The 14,102-nt window shown below is 40.8% G+C and overlaps 1 long non-coding RNA gene across 1 annotated transcript; it reads left to right on the top strand.

Annotated features, from left to right (window-relative positions):
- Positions 1-6,204: 6,204 nt before the first annotated feature.
- On the top strand, positions 6,205-13,629 carry LOC307206645. Its single transcript, XR_013834452.1, has 3 exons — positions 6,205-6,322; positions 6,970-7,162; positions 13,229-13,629. It is a non-coding gene; the product is annotated as an uncharacterized lncRNA (long non-coding RNA).
- The last annotated feature ends 473 nt before the right edge of the window (positions 13,630-14,102 follow it).

Genomic DNA, 14,102 nt, shown 5'->3' with positions numbered 1-14,102 from the left:
TAAGCCGCTTATCCGCTAAGCTGATAAACCGCTAAAAGCCGCTAAGCCGCTAATAGCGCTAATCCACTAAGCCGTCAATGGGCTTGCTTCGGAAGACGAAAAAACCGCAAGACGAAGAGACTCACAGAACGGATTCTTTTCGTCTTGCGAGGCACCACTGTACTTATAAAATCTATACATAGAATCACAGAGTTGGAAGAGACCCCCTGTAATGCAGGAATATGCAGCTGCCCTATAGACTGATGAAACCAGCAATCTTGGCATGATCAGCCCCATGCACTAAGCAACTGAGCTATGTCTATGTCTAATCCAGAAAGGAATGGGAACAAAAAAAGGGGGGAAGGGGAGGGAAAGAGAAAAGGTGGGAAAAGAGAGAGAGAGAGTGGAAAAAGATAAGAAGACTTCCAGTTCTCTTTCAGCTAAATATATACTTCATCCAACTATTCTATTTCCTATAAGCTATTTTTTTAAAACTGTTTATCATTATATGTGACCTGAGCCAATGGCATGGTGCCAATTCCTGCAGTGTCACTTTTAGATGCAGCAAAGCAAGCAATAAGTATGTTTTGATATTAGGCACAAATTTGATAGGAAACAGAACGACACATTCTCAGAAATTAGGTAGTGCACCTTTGAACAGGTAAAAACGGGCAAGTATGAGGCTATAAAAACATCCCCATGAAAACGTTTCATAAGCATGGAACTTTTGGTGCCCTGTTCTGTGAACAAAAGTGTAATATTAATAGCAATAACAAAGGATCTTGCACGCAACTCTTATTAAACCAATGGTGTATCTATGTACTGGATTGGAGCAGTTAAGGGTTAAGCGGTCTACAGATACAATATTCTGTATGTATCTACACAGAAATAAACCCCATTGAATTCAACAGGACTTACTCTTGGGCGAGTGCTTATAGGAATTGCATCAGAAATGAATGACCTTGAGAATATGCCCTGAGGTTTGGAATGACAATTCTAATCCACTGTATTGATTGTAAATGCAGACAAGCATTGAGCATTCATTCAGGATTAATTAATCTGGAAAAAAAAAAAGTAATAACGCTTTTTCCAAATACTAAAGGAAATCCAGTCCTTTCTCTCTCTCTCTTTATGCACAATTATGGAGAAGGGGAAAAAAAAAACAATTACACAGTCTTTAGTCAAGCTAGTTGAGTGTCAGTACCCTGAATTTTGCAGTCCTCTCAGTAACAGATGTTAAAATGATAGGCCAGCAAGAAATATAGATTTTTTCAGCCTCAAGCAGAATCTCAAGCAGGCTCAAAAATGTGTTAATAAAATCCTTGCAAATGGAGAACTGAAAAGGCTTGTTTCGGCAAGCCTATCTGAAACAGAACCTTTACTCTAATGGAAAAAAAGAGGGGCCCTCGTTGCATCAGATTGAAGAAAGGAGCCAGCAGAAGGTCAATTGCTAATCAGGAACAATTGGAGAAAACTAGGGTGAGGTCATTTAAAGCCGTCCAAATCGAAACACAGAGACAACCTGTTTGAAAAGGCAATTTAGAAGGAATTATCTTCTCAATTTGCATAATTTGAGTGTGCATAATTTTGTACCTGGAGTAATGGCTGATTGACACCTGAATTAGAAGATATTGTTATAATTCTCACCCTCTGTTTTTTCCCTTCCCAAACTTTCCTACTCATAGAAGAGGAGAGTGACATATCAGATATGAATCTCCTGTTTCCAAGGAGCCATCTTAAGAGTTTCAAACAATACCGAGCAACACACAAAGAAGCATTAGTATATCACAGTAAATGCCACAGATTCATTTGTAGGAAGCTGCTTGAGATATTCTGGACTGGATTAAGCTTTTCTAGTTAATAACCAAAAGCCACCTGCATTTCCTTTCTCCCCCCACCCCCTTTTGGAAAGAAAATGAATACCATCACATACAGAATAGCAAGTTTAGCTGAAGACAGCCACAGCTGCCTTCCTTTTCCCAGTAAATGAAAAGATCTACACTCAGGCTACAAAACAGTTATCAAATGCAGTGTCAAAGCAAGTGTTTCTCCTCTATTGTAAGGTGCAGACTGAATAACTGCCGGCAGAGCATTCAATGTCTTCAGACTCACATGCAGCTGCACACACTCCAAAAGACTATTAGCTTCTTCCTGTTTGCATTCTTCAGCTCAAGAGAAGGACGTTTCTTTCCAAGCAAAGCCTCTGTGCTGCTTATCCTGGCTTTCCCAGATTCCTCCCCTTTCCCCATCAAAATTCTCTCTTTGGATTTCATGTTTGCAGATAAGCTCCCCAACCTTTCCTTTTAGGTGGAGGTAGACAATTGCCCAGAAACCAAACTCAGTTGGTTCCTCCCCAATGTTTTTATTAACATTTTGAGACCATTTTCATCACCAGTGGTCTTAGGGTTCCTTTGGCTGAACAATGCAATAGAAACTCACTTCCTTTATGGGAAAGGCCATAGCTCAACTGTAGAGCATCTGTGTTGCGTGAAGAATGTCCCTGGTTCAATTCTCAGCATTGCCCAGCAAGGCTGGGAATGTCTCCTATCTGAAACCACAGAGAGCCAGCATAAATAATACTGAGCCATGGTCTCACTCTGCATAAACAGCTTCCTGTGTTCCTGAGTCCCTGAAGCCAGTCTATGCACATAGAAGAATCCAGTAGGGCAGCTTTCGCTGGACTCTTACCACACCTGCGATGTTGAGTGAATAATGGCTGGAAGAAAGCCAACAGTAGTTCAAGAACATTATAATTGCCTTGCAGGATCAAAGAGACCAACATCCGACAGCCTGCTTCTTTTGTAAGCTCGCGCACAAAAGGGGACCCCATCCATCCCCATCAGTTTTGTTCCCATCACTTCTGAACTTCAGATTCTATTTATCTGTCGCTCCCTCCAATAGTGGAGTCAGGACTGGAGCCAAAACAGAGCCACTGAAAAACAAGAGGGAGGTATCAGTGTGCTCGGAGAAACTCTGAGGTTTGAACAAGCACAACAACAACAAAAGACACAACCCCAACCCCTTAAAATAACAAACCCAAAACCTAACGGGACAATTCTCCTACAAACAATTGAGTATGCTTAGTAGCCACGTAACAATGTGTCAGTTGGAAAGGGAAAAACAGAAAACAAGTTGGGGAAGGGGAATGGAGGAGGGCACATCTGTCTGTCTGAAACACTGAACAGGACTGCTATTAGAAGGTGAAGAAATACTGCAACATTTTGTTGCAAGCCCCCCCCCTTTTGTCACCGCTAGGGTTTGAAGGATCTGTCAATTTCAGATTTCTCAGTTTCACATTTCCCCCAAAGTTAAATTCAGCTCCCCACATCTTGTAACTATTTTTAAAAACGCTCTTGAAAATTTATCAGCACTTCACTGCAAATTTCTCCAAATAGACAAATTTTTATATGCAGTTTTGACTACCATACAATTTTTTTTTTGCAAGCAGTTTCACTTAATATAATTCATGTTTGTATGTTATGTTCACTAGTGTCTTAATTTTTATGCATGTGTTTTCCCAGTATATACATTTTTGTAATCATTGCTTGGTTGGAGAACTGCATCTCAAAATTCCGCATATTGTTTTGGAAAGTACAGATTTGCTAGATTTGGCTTTAAACATGTACTGAATTAAATGTATCCTATACCCCTAGTCACCACTAGTAAACATTGGTAGGAATGCTCTCCACAAATTTGTCAAAGTTTTAAAAAATAAACAGAAAGAAAAAGCTGTTGCCACATTCCGAACGTTAATTATGCATTTTATTTCAGTGTTTGCATATGTACTAAAACAAAATGAACTGGCAACAGCAGTTCCAACCTAGTGCTACTTTGTTATGTCAATACAAACTTTCAACACATTGTGACGATTCAAAATAAACTTTGTGAACAGGCAACACCTCGTTTCCCATTTAACATTTTACTCTTCTAACAATAATAGCTCTGTAGGCTGTTGCCATTTCTTCTCCCTGCACTAATGTAGACCTAGTCCTGCTGAGCGATGAATTCTGATTGGCCTTTCTCCTGGGCATGGTCGGCCAACTGGTGCCAAAGAAGGATAGAACATTTTTTTATGTATGCAACAACAGCAGCAAGAATACTCATCGCAAAATATTGGAAGACACAAGATTTATCCACCCGGGAAGAATGGCAGATGAAGTTGATAGACTACATGGAATTGGCGGAAATGACTGGCAGAATCTGAGACCAGGGAGAAGAGTCGGTGGAAGAAGACTGGAAAAAGTTTAAAGACTATTTACGGAAATACTGTAAAATTAATGAATGTTAGGAAAATGTTGGAATGAAGTTATATGGCTTTAGTAGAAATGTTATAAGAAATTAAGGATAAATAGATTAATAGAGTATTAAAGGGAAAATAAGGTTAGAATGTGTTAAGATAATTATAGGATTAAAAATAGAGGAAGATGGAAAGGAATTGCTGAAAAAATTAATAGAAGTGGAAGTGGAGGTGTGAGGGGGTCGCGGAAATAAGTGAATGAAAGATAAGATATTGAAATTATTTGATGTGTTTTAAATTGTGTTTGTTTTGGAAGGCTAAGAAGGATGCTAGATCATAAATAATTGCCTACCACTGAATTAGATTTGAAATTGACGATAAGTGAGATTGAGGGAAATATAAAATTTGTGGAGAATAGATTAAATTAACTGAATAAAATTTAAGAATATAAATAAGATGATAAATTGCTGGGAAAAATTTATAACGATGTAAGTGGGAGTGGGAGACGTGAGGGAGTCCAAAGAAGTTCTGAAAAATGTGTTATGATTCATGTTATATTGTTTATTATTTCTGCATTTTGTATTTTAAAAAATCTTAATAAATATTTATAAAAAAAAAATAAATTGTGTTTGTTTTGTTTTGTTAGTTTAATGTTAGTGTTTTGTTAGTGTAATATAGTGTTGTTGTTTTTGTATTGTATTGTATTGTATTGTATTGTATTGTATTGTATTGTTTTTATTTTATTTTTTTGTAGTGTTTAAATTGTTGGAAAAGGTTATAAATATTATTTATTATTTTTTAAAAAAAGGATTCTGATCATTGTCTGCATTCTTAATCCCTTCTACACATACACTGCTCTCTTCCAACCCAGATGACGTCTCTCTCTCTCTCTCCTCTCTCTCTCTCTCTCTCTCTCTCTCTCTCTCTCTCTCTCTGTGTGTGTGTGTGTCCCTTCCAAAGGCTCCTCTGGAATTTTCTTTTTGGTGCTTCAGATGTGCAGGTTCTTAAAAGGCACACAAGAATCAAATGTAAAGGAAAAGGGTCGCATCATCTAGTGGAAAATGTTTGAGAGCAGTATCTTCTAGCAGCGAGAAACTCCTGTGATGGGTTAATGCTTCTTATTGCAAAATGCAGACACCTGATTTCTGTCAGTACTCCAGTTAAAATTGCACCATCACTCCCATCTTTCCCAAACTACCCTATCAAGTAGACGGAGCGGGGGGGGGGTGGGTGGGGTGGGGGAGAGAAGCAACCAAACTGGTAATCAGATTCCTCTGAAGGGATGTCAGCACAACACCTGCTGTTCCTCTGCTGCTTTTAGGCCTTCAGTTCTGCTTGCACAATGAACTCTCTTGAGTTCCAGGGCAGATAGAGTTACAGCGTTTGGAGCTTCTGGTTTCAGCTGATGCTTGGGAAAATGGATGACCCACAGAAGCTCTTTCAGAACTATCAGGACTAGGAGATACGATGTCCTATGCTCACTTTGGCATCCTGCTAACGTTGTGTACCCCATAGCAAATGTACACCCAGTTCCAACAAGAAGCAGATGTAGTGGTTAAATTGATGCGGGCCGTAGCACTTCAGATGGAATGTCAACAGTTTTGTTGACTGGGGAGTGGGGGGCATTCTCTGTACATACAGAATTATAGCAAAGGAAAGACCTCTCAATAACAAGCAGGGTTTCCATGTGAAGGGATCTCCCGCACCTTCCCCCATGGGAATGTGGGATGTAATCCATTGGAGCAGTCAAATACAACATTCCTTGTTTCCCTAGAGTGGAGATAGGCAGGGGGATGTTACTCCAGCCACTATAACTTCCTGTTCCACTGGTCTGAGGCGTCCTCCCCCTGCATGTGACCAGGCAGATGGGTGTGACCCTGGCTGACTCCATAAAAGAGCCGAGTCACACAGCCATCTCTCTCTTGAGGCCATGCTGCTCTCCTGCAGCCATTTTGTTCTCTTGATGCTGTTCTCTTAATGTATTTTGCTGTCTGCTAGCTCTCAGCCAGCAGCACATGGGCTCCATTCCCATAAGGGATGAACTCACACTATGTTCTGTAACTGCAAGATAAAGTCTGCCCTCAGGGATCATACCGTGAACTGAATGTGAGTAAACTTCTTGTTACTTTTAAGGAAAGACTCTTGTGTCTTTATTCTTTTAAGAAGGATCAAAGGGGACACCAGGAATAATCCAGTCTGATCAAGCCAGACTGGATTGCTTAACTAAAGAGATTCAAAGGAATCTGAAAACTAGCTTCCTGCTGTATTGAGGGGAATCTGCTCTGCTACATAACTCACGAGTGTGAGTGAAGGAAGGATAATATTTAATCAATATATCCTCTCCTCCTACCCTAAACAACCTCGGCCCAGTATACCTGAAGGAGCGTCTCCACCCCCATCGTTCTGCCCGGATGCTGAGGTCCAGCGCTGAGGGCCTTCTGGCGGTTCCCTCATTGCGAGAAGCAAAGCTACAGGGAACCAGGCAGAGGGCCTTCTTGGTAGTGGCGCCCACCCTGTGGAACACCCTCCCACCAGATGTCAAAGAGATAAACAACTACCTAACATTCAGAAGACATCTTAAGGCAGCCCTGTTCAGGGAAGTTTTTAATGTATGACATATTGATGTATTTTTGATCTTTGTGGAAGCCGCCCAGAGTGGCTGGGGAAACCCAGCCAGATGGGCGGGGTACAAATAATAAATTATATTATTATTATTATTATTATTATTATTATTATCCTTAATATTTCAACAGGGAAAGCATTCAACAATATAAACTCTCCCCCAAACATGAAATCTGAAGTAGAATAATCCAGAAACAGTTTTTCTACGTCATCTGCTGTTTGTGTGAGCACCTAGTCTGAAAATCTGAGATACCAGCAATATGGAATGAAGGATATGGATCAACAAGGAAGCACACATGAGTTCTTGCACCAACATATGACAAGGTTAGATGAAATAGAATTTTAAACGCATTTAAAAGCAGACTAATTTACCTTTTAGGTTTTCTGGATTTCTAATGCCTTTGAAATATGCCTTGAAGAGATAATTTTATATAAAAAAATTACCTCAAATACAATCAATAATCAATACAGCACAACCCTATGGATGGCCCCATCTGCACTATGCATTTAAAGCAGTATTGTACTGCTTGGAACAGCCATGGGAATTCTGGTAACTGTAGTTTGTTAAGGGTACTAAGAGTTTTTAGGAGACCTCTGTTCCTCTCATAGGGTTCCAGTTCTCAGAGTGGTTTAACAGCCACTCATTTCCCCAAGAGAGACTGGGAACTGCAGTACTTCTAAAAAGCTGCAGGGGGCAGTAAAAAGAGTAATTCCCTCCCCTCCTACAAAGAAAGAAAAATGTGTCTTCAAAGATGATGCCCTCATCTTTTTTTCCTTTTTTAAAAAATAATAAAAAAGCATGCTTTTTGCTACAGAAACTTTTTGGGACAGCTTTTATGCCATGCTTCAAAACATGTTTCTAGCATTCACACATGGCACATTAGGTTTACACCTTAAAAAGCATAGTATAAATGATGTAATTTTTTCTGGATTTTTATTTTTTAAATTGGCCGAGTTGTTTTTAAAATTTGCATTGTTATTATTTTATTTTACTTAAAATACTGCATTTGTTTTATTTGTGGTTTTATTATTTCATCGTTGGAAGTCTGTAATCCACTTTGGAAAACAAAGCTACCTAACGTATCATTGAATAAACAAAGTACTGTTGAACGGATATTTTTGTGGACGTTGCTGGACTCCCGTTCCCATCAGCCCCCAGCCAGCATAGTAAATGGTCAGGGATGGAGGGAGGTGTATTCTGGGGTGGGGGCTGCAGGTTTTACTCCCCTGCATCTGAGCCTTCTGGTTCTGGTGACAAAACTCCCATTCAGCCTTAAATCCTGAGACCCTCATTATGTCAGGAGGAAAGATAGAACCTCTTTTCCATTTTCCCCTACCAGTCATTCCAGCCCCCAGCCCCAATCAGAGTCAGAATTAAACAGAAAAATATATATGTAATTGCATGGTCCCTGGCAGATTTTGCCAAGGCAGCTACCAGAGCCTTTCCTTATATGAGAGCGCCAGGGGAGCCCCTAATCCCCCCCTTAGAAACTCAAAAGAACTTGAAAGCATCTTGTCATTTACGCTGCCTCCTCTATTCATCTTGCATTCTTTGCCCCAGTAACATCTGGCTCCAGGTTCTCAGGCGTGAGGAGAAGAGGGAGTTCAGTGTCAGTTCAGCGAGGGTGAAGCCACGCTCCACGGAAGGCAAGAGAAAACACGCCATCACCATCAATCAGCATTAACTGGCATACTAACCAGAGGGGCAAGACACTCTCCCCACTGCCCATAAAAGGCTGATGGAATGTAGGAAGATATTACAAAGCACCTCCCATGTCGTAATGGCTGGAACTGCTGAACTTAGTGATGGGATCTCCAGGTGTAACTGTGCCCTCATCAGGGAGTGATTTAAATCACCATGGAATGAGGCTGATTTAAGGCCCGGCCAGACATGATGGAAACAGATCCCTGTGTTTACAGGGAAGTGGGTGGGGACTGTTAAGTTGTGGGTGAACATATCAGACGACACAGTGATTATTCAAACAGCTCTTGTTTATTCACAGGCCAGAACAGAACTGAACTGAAGGGTTCAGCCAGCCTGCTTATATAGAGCTCCACTAGAATGCAACAGTAACCATTTTCTGTAACTATCCAATCACTGAACGTCACTTTCAATCCCTTATTTGCATATGTGGACCTGAGTGAAAACTATCTACAGTATCCCCCTGCTGGCCAAGGGTGAGAACTTCAGTACATAACAGGGACTGTTTTAGAATGGTACACAAGGAGGACTGCAAAATCTCCTCACCACAGTCTGTCCTTCTGACAAGATAGTCCTCAATGAAGCTCCAAGTATTGGGATTTCTAGACAGCTAGAAGGAAAGCAATTGGTAAAAAGCCGTGCGGGGGGGGGGGGGCACGGAGGGTTCTGCCCTTCTCACTCCCCAGCTCATTTTTTTTATTTTTATTAATATATAATTATTTATGTCCCATCTTCTTCACTGACAGGGACTCAAGGTGGCTTACAGAGGAAATAAGAACAGCTAAAAACATGGGAGGGGGACCCCAATTATAAAAAATAAATAAATGTATCAACAACAGTGATCAAATTAAAATCACAGGAGAAATCAGGCAAGGGATAAAGGGGGCTGCAAAAAGAAAAAATCCAGGATAAATTGTTTCTATAATAACTTTCCAGGAAGTACTTATAGGTCAAATTAGGCCCACTAATGTTAAATATCACCCAGCTTTTAAAAAATATTATCATCATTGGCACCACATAATCTATGTGGCCACCAGTTGCCACGCCACTTCCTAATGGAAGCCTGCTATCCTCTTGCTTGCTACAATTAATGCCAGATTTGCATGGATGAAGCTTTATTCCTCTAGACAACACCAAAAATAGGGGGGAAATGAAATTCAGGGAGTCCCACCAGGCCTTTCTGAGAAACTTCATAGAATCTCCCCTAACCTGGAAGTTCACATTGATTGGTATTTATATCATTCCCCCATATCAAGGGCCCCATTACCTTCAGCAGCTTAGGGCCTCATCAAACCTAAATCCAGCCCTGGTCAGGCCCCTTGCGTATGAGCGACTCCTCTCTCAGACACAGTTTGAACTGCTTTGGCACTGCCACGCACGCATGCCTGCTTGCTTGCCTCCTGATGGCTACCTTTGACTCTGAGGCCATTCAACAGCGGCTACTTCAGAACCCACATTAGGAGAACCTTGGTGGTTCAGTGTTAACCCAAACTAGTGGAATTTACTTGAAATACAATATGTTCTCTCTCTCTCTCCTCCTCCTCCTCATTTATTACAAGGGAGATATTTGGCAGAGTCGAGGTCTGGAAATTTGCCATTAAGTTGCAATGGGCTTAGCAAGTTAATGTTGATGGGTTTTGAGCATTAACTCACCAAAGGAGAATGCCGGCACATTTGTAGAATTATCAGTATAATGGATCCTGGCATTTCACTCTTACCATCTTTACAAATGTCACTTTTCATTCTATTGTAAATTAAACCAATTTCGTCCAAACCTCCAAAATAAAGCTTCCTTGCTAGCAACTAGTTCCCATCTGCTCCACAGTTAAAAATATTGCAGCAAGAAATTGCAGGAGATATTAGAGAAAATGCACCATTACAGATACTATATGAAGGGTGTATGAATTAACCATTAAGGATTAATTTATACTCTCTTTCTTCATAGGTAGGGGTTAAAGAGTGCAAGAAATGAAGGACACCATGATCAAATTAAAGCAAGGTAGATCTCCACACCTGAATGAGCTAATGAAATATTATGAAGGCAAAGAACTGGGAAGGTGAAAACCCCATTAGACCCGAGAGATCTCTGACAGTTTACATCACCTGAAAGTCTCCCTCCGATATATTCCCAATTATTACAGGTAGATTTTATCCACTTAACAGGTTAAGTTTGCAAACCCCCTCCATCATTTATTCACTCAGGAATGTAACCTTGTCTCTGCAGCAGCAGCGAGGGAAAAAATGTGTATGTTCGGTCTCATTTACGCTTTTAACCAATTTATGCCAGCATCATGTATTTAAATTAGCTTCAGTGTGCTTTCATATATTATAACCATATTTCAAAGCAATTTGTGCAAATGCCAACAGAGGAGGCAAGCTATATGTATCATGTGTTTGGAGATTATAAAGGCTCCAGATGCCTTTGTAAAGCAAACCTTTCATGAATAAATCAGGAAACATCCTGATGCAGGCTTTATATATAGAGCAAGGTATTCTTATTTAGGTCACAGCGAGGTTCTGCCAGGTTTGCTAAAATGGAACAAATCCCCAGCGTGTATGCCAAATGCACAACATTTCATAAGACAAGCAAACATCCCTTGGTTTGAGCCCTTGTTGTGTGCTTGCAACTGTAAATGACCTCTGTACCTTAAGTATATTGGTTTGATCACCTGAAACTCAAATCAAAGCTTTCCGACTCTGTACTCAGTAAGTCTCTCCCCCCCATCTCATTCAACCCCATCCACAGTGACAATGGATGGTGACAATGCCCTCGTTTAATACCCACATATACTGCAGCATAGTAGCAAAACGTGGTGGCTCAGAGACTGAACTTCCAGTCACGAATTTCCTGGTTCAAAACTTGCCTCGGCTATGTACTTGAATATAGGGATAATAATGCCATCTGAAAGGGTCCTTGGAGGGATTACAGCGGGTCAGTTCAGATGCCACTCTATTTTTTTCCCAATTATATTTTATTAAGTTTTTAACATATGCAATCAAAAGACAATTTCATCTTTTCTCTTATTTTTGTCTACTTTTCCACCGCTTTTCCTATGGAGTTGTTTCTTTCCTCCTGCTGCTCCCTACCTTCTATCTATCAAATCATAACCACAATATTAAAATCTAACTAATTCTGTTGCTCATAACTGAAAGCCTGCTCGCGAGTTCATCGCACTATAATATTTCTTTAAATAGTCTGAAAAAGGCATCCATTCTTCCATAAAACATGCATCATTAGCTTCTCTTGATTTTGCCAGCTAATTCTACTGTTAATTATATATATATATGTGCATACACACACACACACACACATATATATACACACACACACACACACACATATATACACTCATTTTAACCATCTTTTTATCTCAACATGTATCATTTCCCAAAATGCCCTCGCTTTCTTGCAAGCCCACCACATATGAGAAAAAGATCCACCTACCTGTTTACTAGGCCAGATGTTACTCTAAATGTGCAGCTACCAACAAAAATGGCAGCTGCATATTCTGTTCCCTTCCATAACATCTGGAAGAACTTACCCATGCTCTGACCTCAAGATGTCCTGCATGTTGTTATCCCTGCTAAGTATCAAGATGCAGATAAGTTCTTCTAGATGTTACATGGAGCAGCCATGCATTTAGCAAAGGATCTGGCTTGGTTTTGAGACAATGTTCACGAAGCCATTTAGAACATCCAGTTCTAAATGTGCAAATGCTGCTAATAATACTTTCAACAACAACAATAATCATTAGCAAAAATAACAGCAACACTGGCATACCTTAAAAAGTTGCTGTAAAGATTATTTAGACCAGCGTTTCCCAAACTTGGGTCTCCAGCTGTTGTTGGACTACAGCTCCCATCATCCCTGACCACTGGTCCTGCTAGCAAGGAATGATGGGAGTTGCAGTCCAGCAACAGTCAGACACCCAAGTTTGGGAAACACTGATTTAGACAGAGCACGTGAAATAACTTTGAACAGTATCATCTGTTCTACCTAATGGATTCCTGGGACCCAGGAAATCTAGACCTTGATTTCATGCAAAGTGTTGAAAAATAAAATTCGAACAGAGAAGATTACGCATGGAATTTCCTATCCAGCCATCACACCCCTTCCCCCTAGGTTGATGGCTTGTATAGAGATCATTTAATCAGTTTATACATGATGGGGTGGAGGGAAAGTAACCTACTGCTCATGACACATTTGCTAATCTTATGTCTCTTCCTGAACTGGAAACATCTATTATACAGGCTCTCAAAGAATTAGGATGTAAGGATTTCCAGATTGTTGCAGCCAGCTTGAAATGATAAAAAGTTATCCAAAGTGGAGGAATGTCGAATGTTTCTTTTTTCTTTTCTTTTTAAAGGCCTGGGAGGAGAAAAGCAATCTCTCCTCCTTTTTCAGTTGCAATTTATGTGTGTGTGTGTGTGTGTGTTTTAATACAACTCTGCACAACATTGAGAAAAGAGTTCGTGGCAAGTTCATTCCATCTAATGCATCGGTAAAATCTAAATGTAAATGGCATGAACACGATACAAGGCTCATCTGACAATTCTTTGGGAAAATGCATTTTAATCCACACCAATCTCTGCTACAACCATTTGTAACTGAATGTTCGTACTGATCATAGGATGGTCCTGCTATGCTTTTTAATTTCCTCTGTTATTTTGTGTGTCCACAAATCTAGCCAAGGGTATCCCACTCAGGTTGGGAGTCCACATTGCACTGGTGATGTGGGAATTCCTGCAGGATAAGAATTCTGATAAGCCTCAGGAAGACCCACTGGAGTCTATGTTGTGGTTCTCTTCACATCATCAATAACCACCACCACCCATCTCCTTGAAGACACTGACACTGACACTGACCTGGGGAGAAAACTGCCATGTGGACTGCCATGTCCACTGCAAAGGCATGAGGAGCACCTAGCTTTGGAGTTGCTTCTAAAAGCTTTGCTCACTTATTCTGAAAATAATTTGGCAAGAACAAAGGACTGCTCTTCAGACATCGCCTTTGGAAACAGGTTATAAAACTTCCCGGCAGGGAAGATTGATGCTTCAAGATGATGCTGACACTGATCCAGACTATTGAGACCAGGAGCTATGTAAAATTTGGGTTGGTTATTTCAAATCAATAGTGTGAAACTCAGTCCATGGCCTCTTTCCTGAACCTTTGACTCTGGCCCTCCTGCCTCGCCTGCCAATGAATTGGTTGAGTATACTGAGCCAGCCTAAACACTTCCACATAAATAGCACACAGTCCCACTTCTCCCTAGGACCCGTGTGAGATTTCCCACTCTTCTTGGCCTCTATCACCCAGTTTACTGCCTTCTAAGTCCCCTGACAACACACACCTTCTCCTATCTCTGGGACAGGGGTGGGGAACCTGTCGCCCTCCAGGTGTTTCTTGAGTACAACTCCCAATCACTGACTTATGCTGGCTGGGGCTAATGGGACCTGGAACCCAACAACACCTGGAGGACCACAGGCTCCTTGTCCCTGAGCTAGACTATTCCCTCTTCTCTCAACAAGTGTCTCCTGCATTTCATACTAAGTCCCCAGCTC

The sequence above is a fragment of the Podarcis cretensis genome, assembly GCF_951804945.1.
Source record: "Podarcis cretensis genome assembly, chromosome: 17".
Lineage (NCBI taxonomy): Eukaryota > Metazoa > Chordata > Lepidosauria > Squamata > Lacertidae > Podarcis > Podarcis cretensis.
This window is presented reverse-complemented; position numbering and strand designations above follow the sequence as displayed.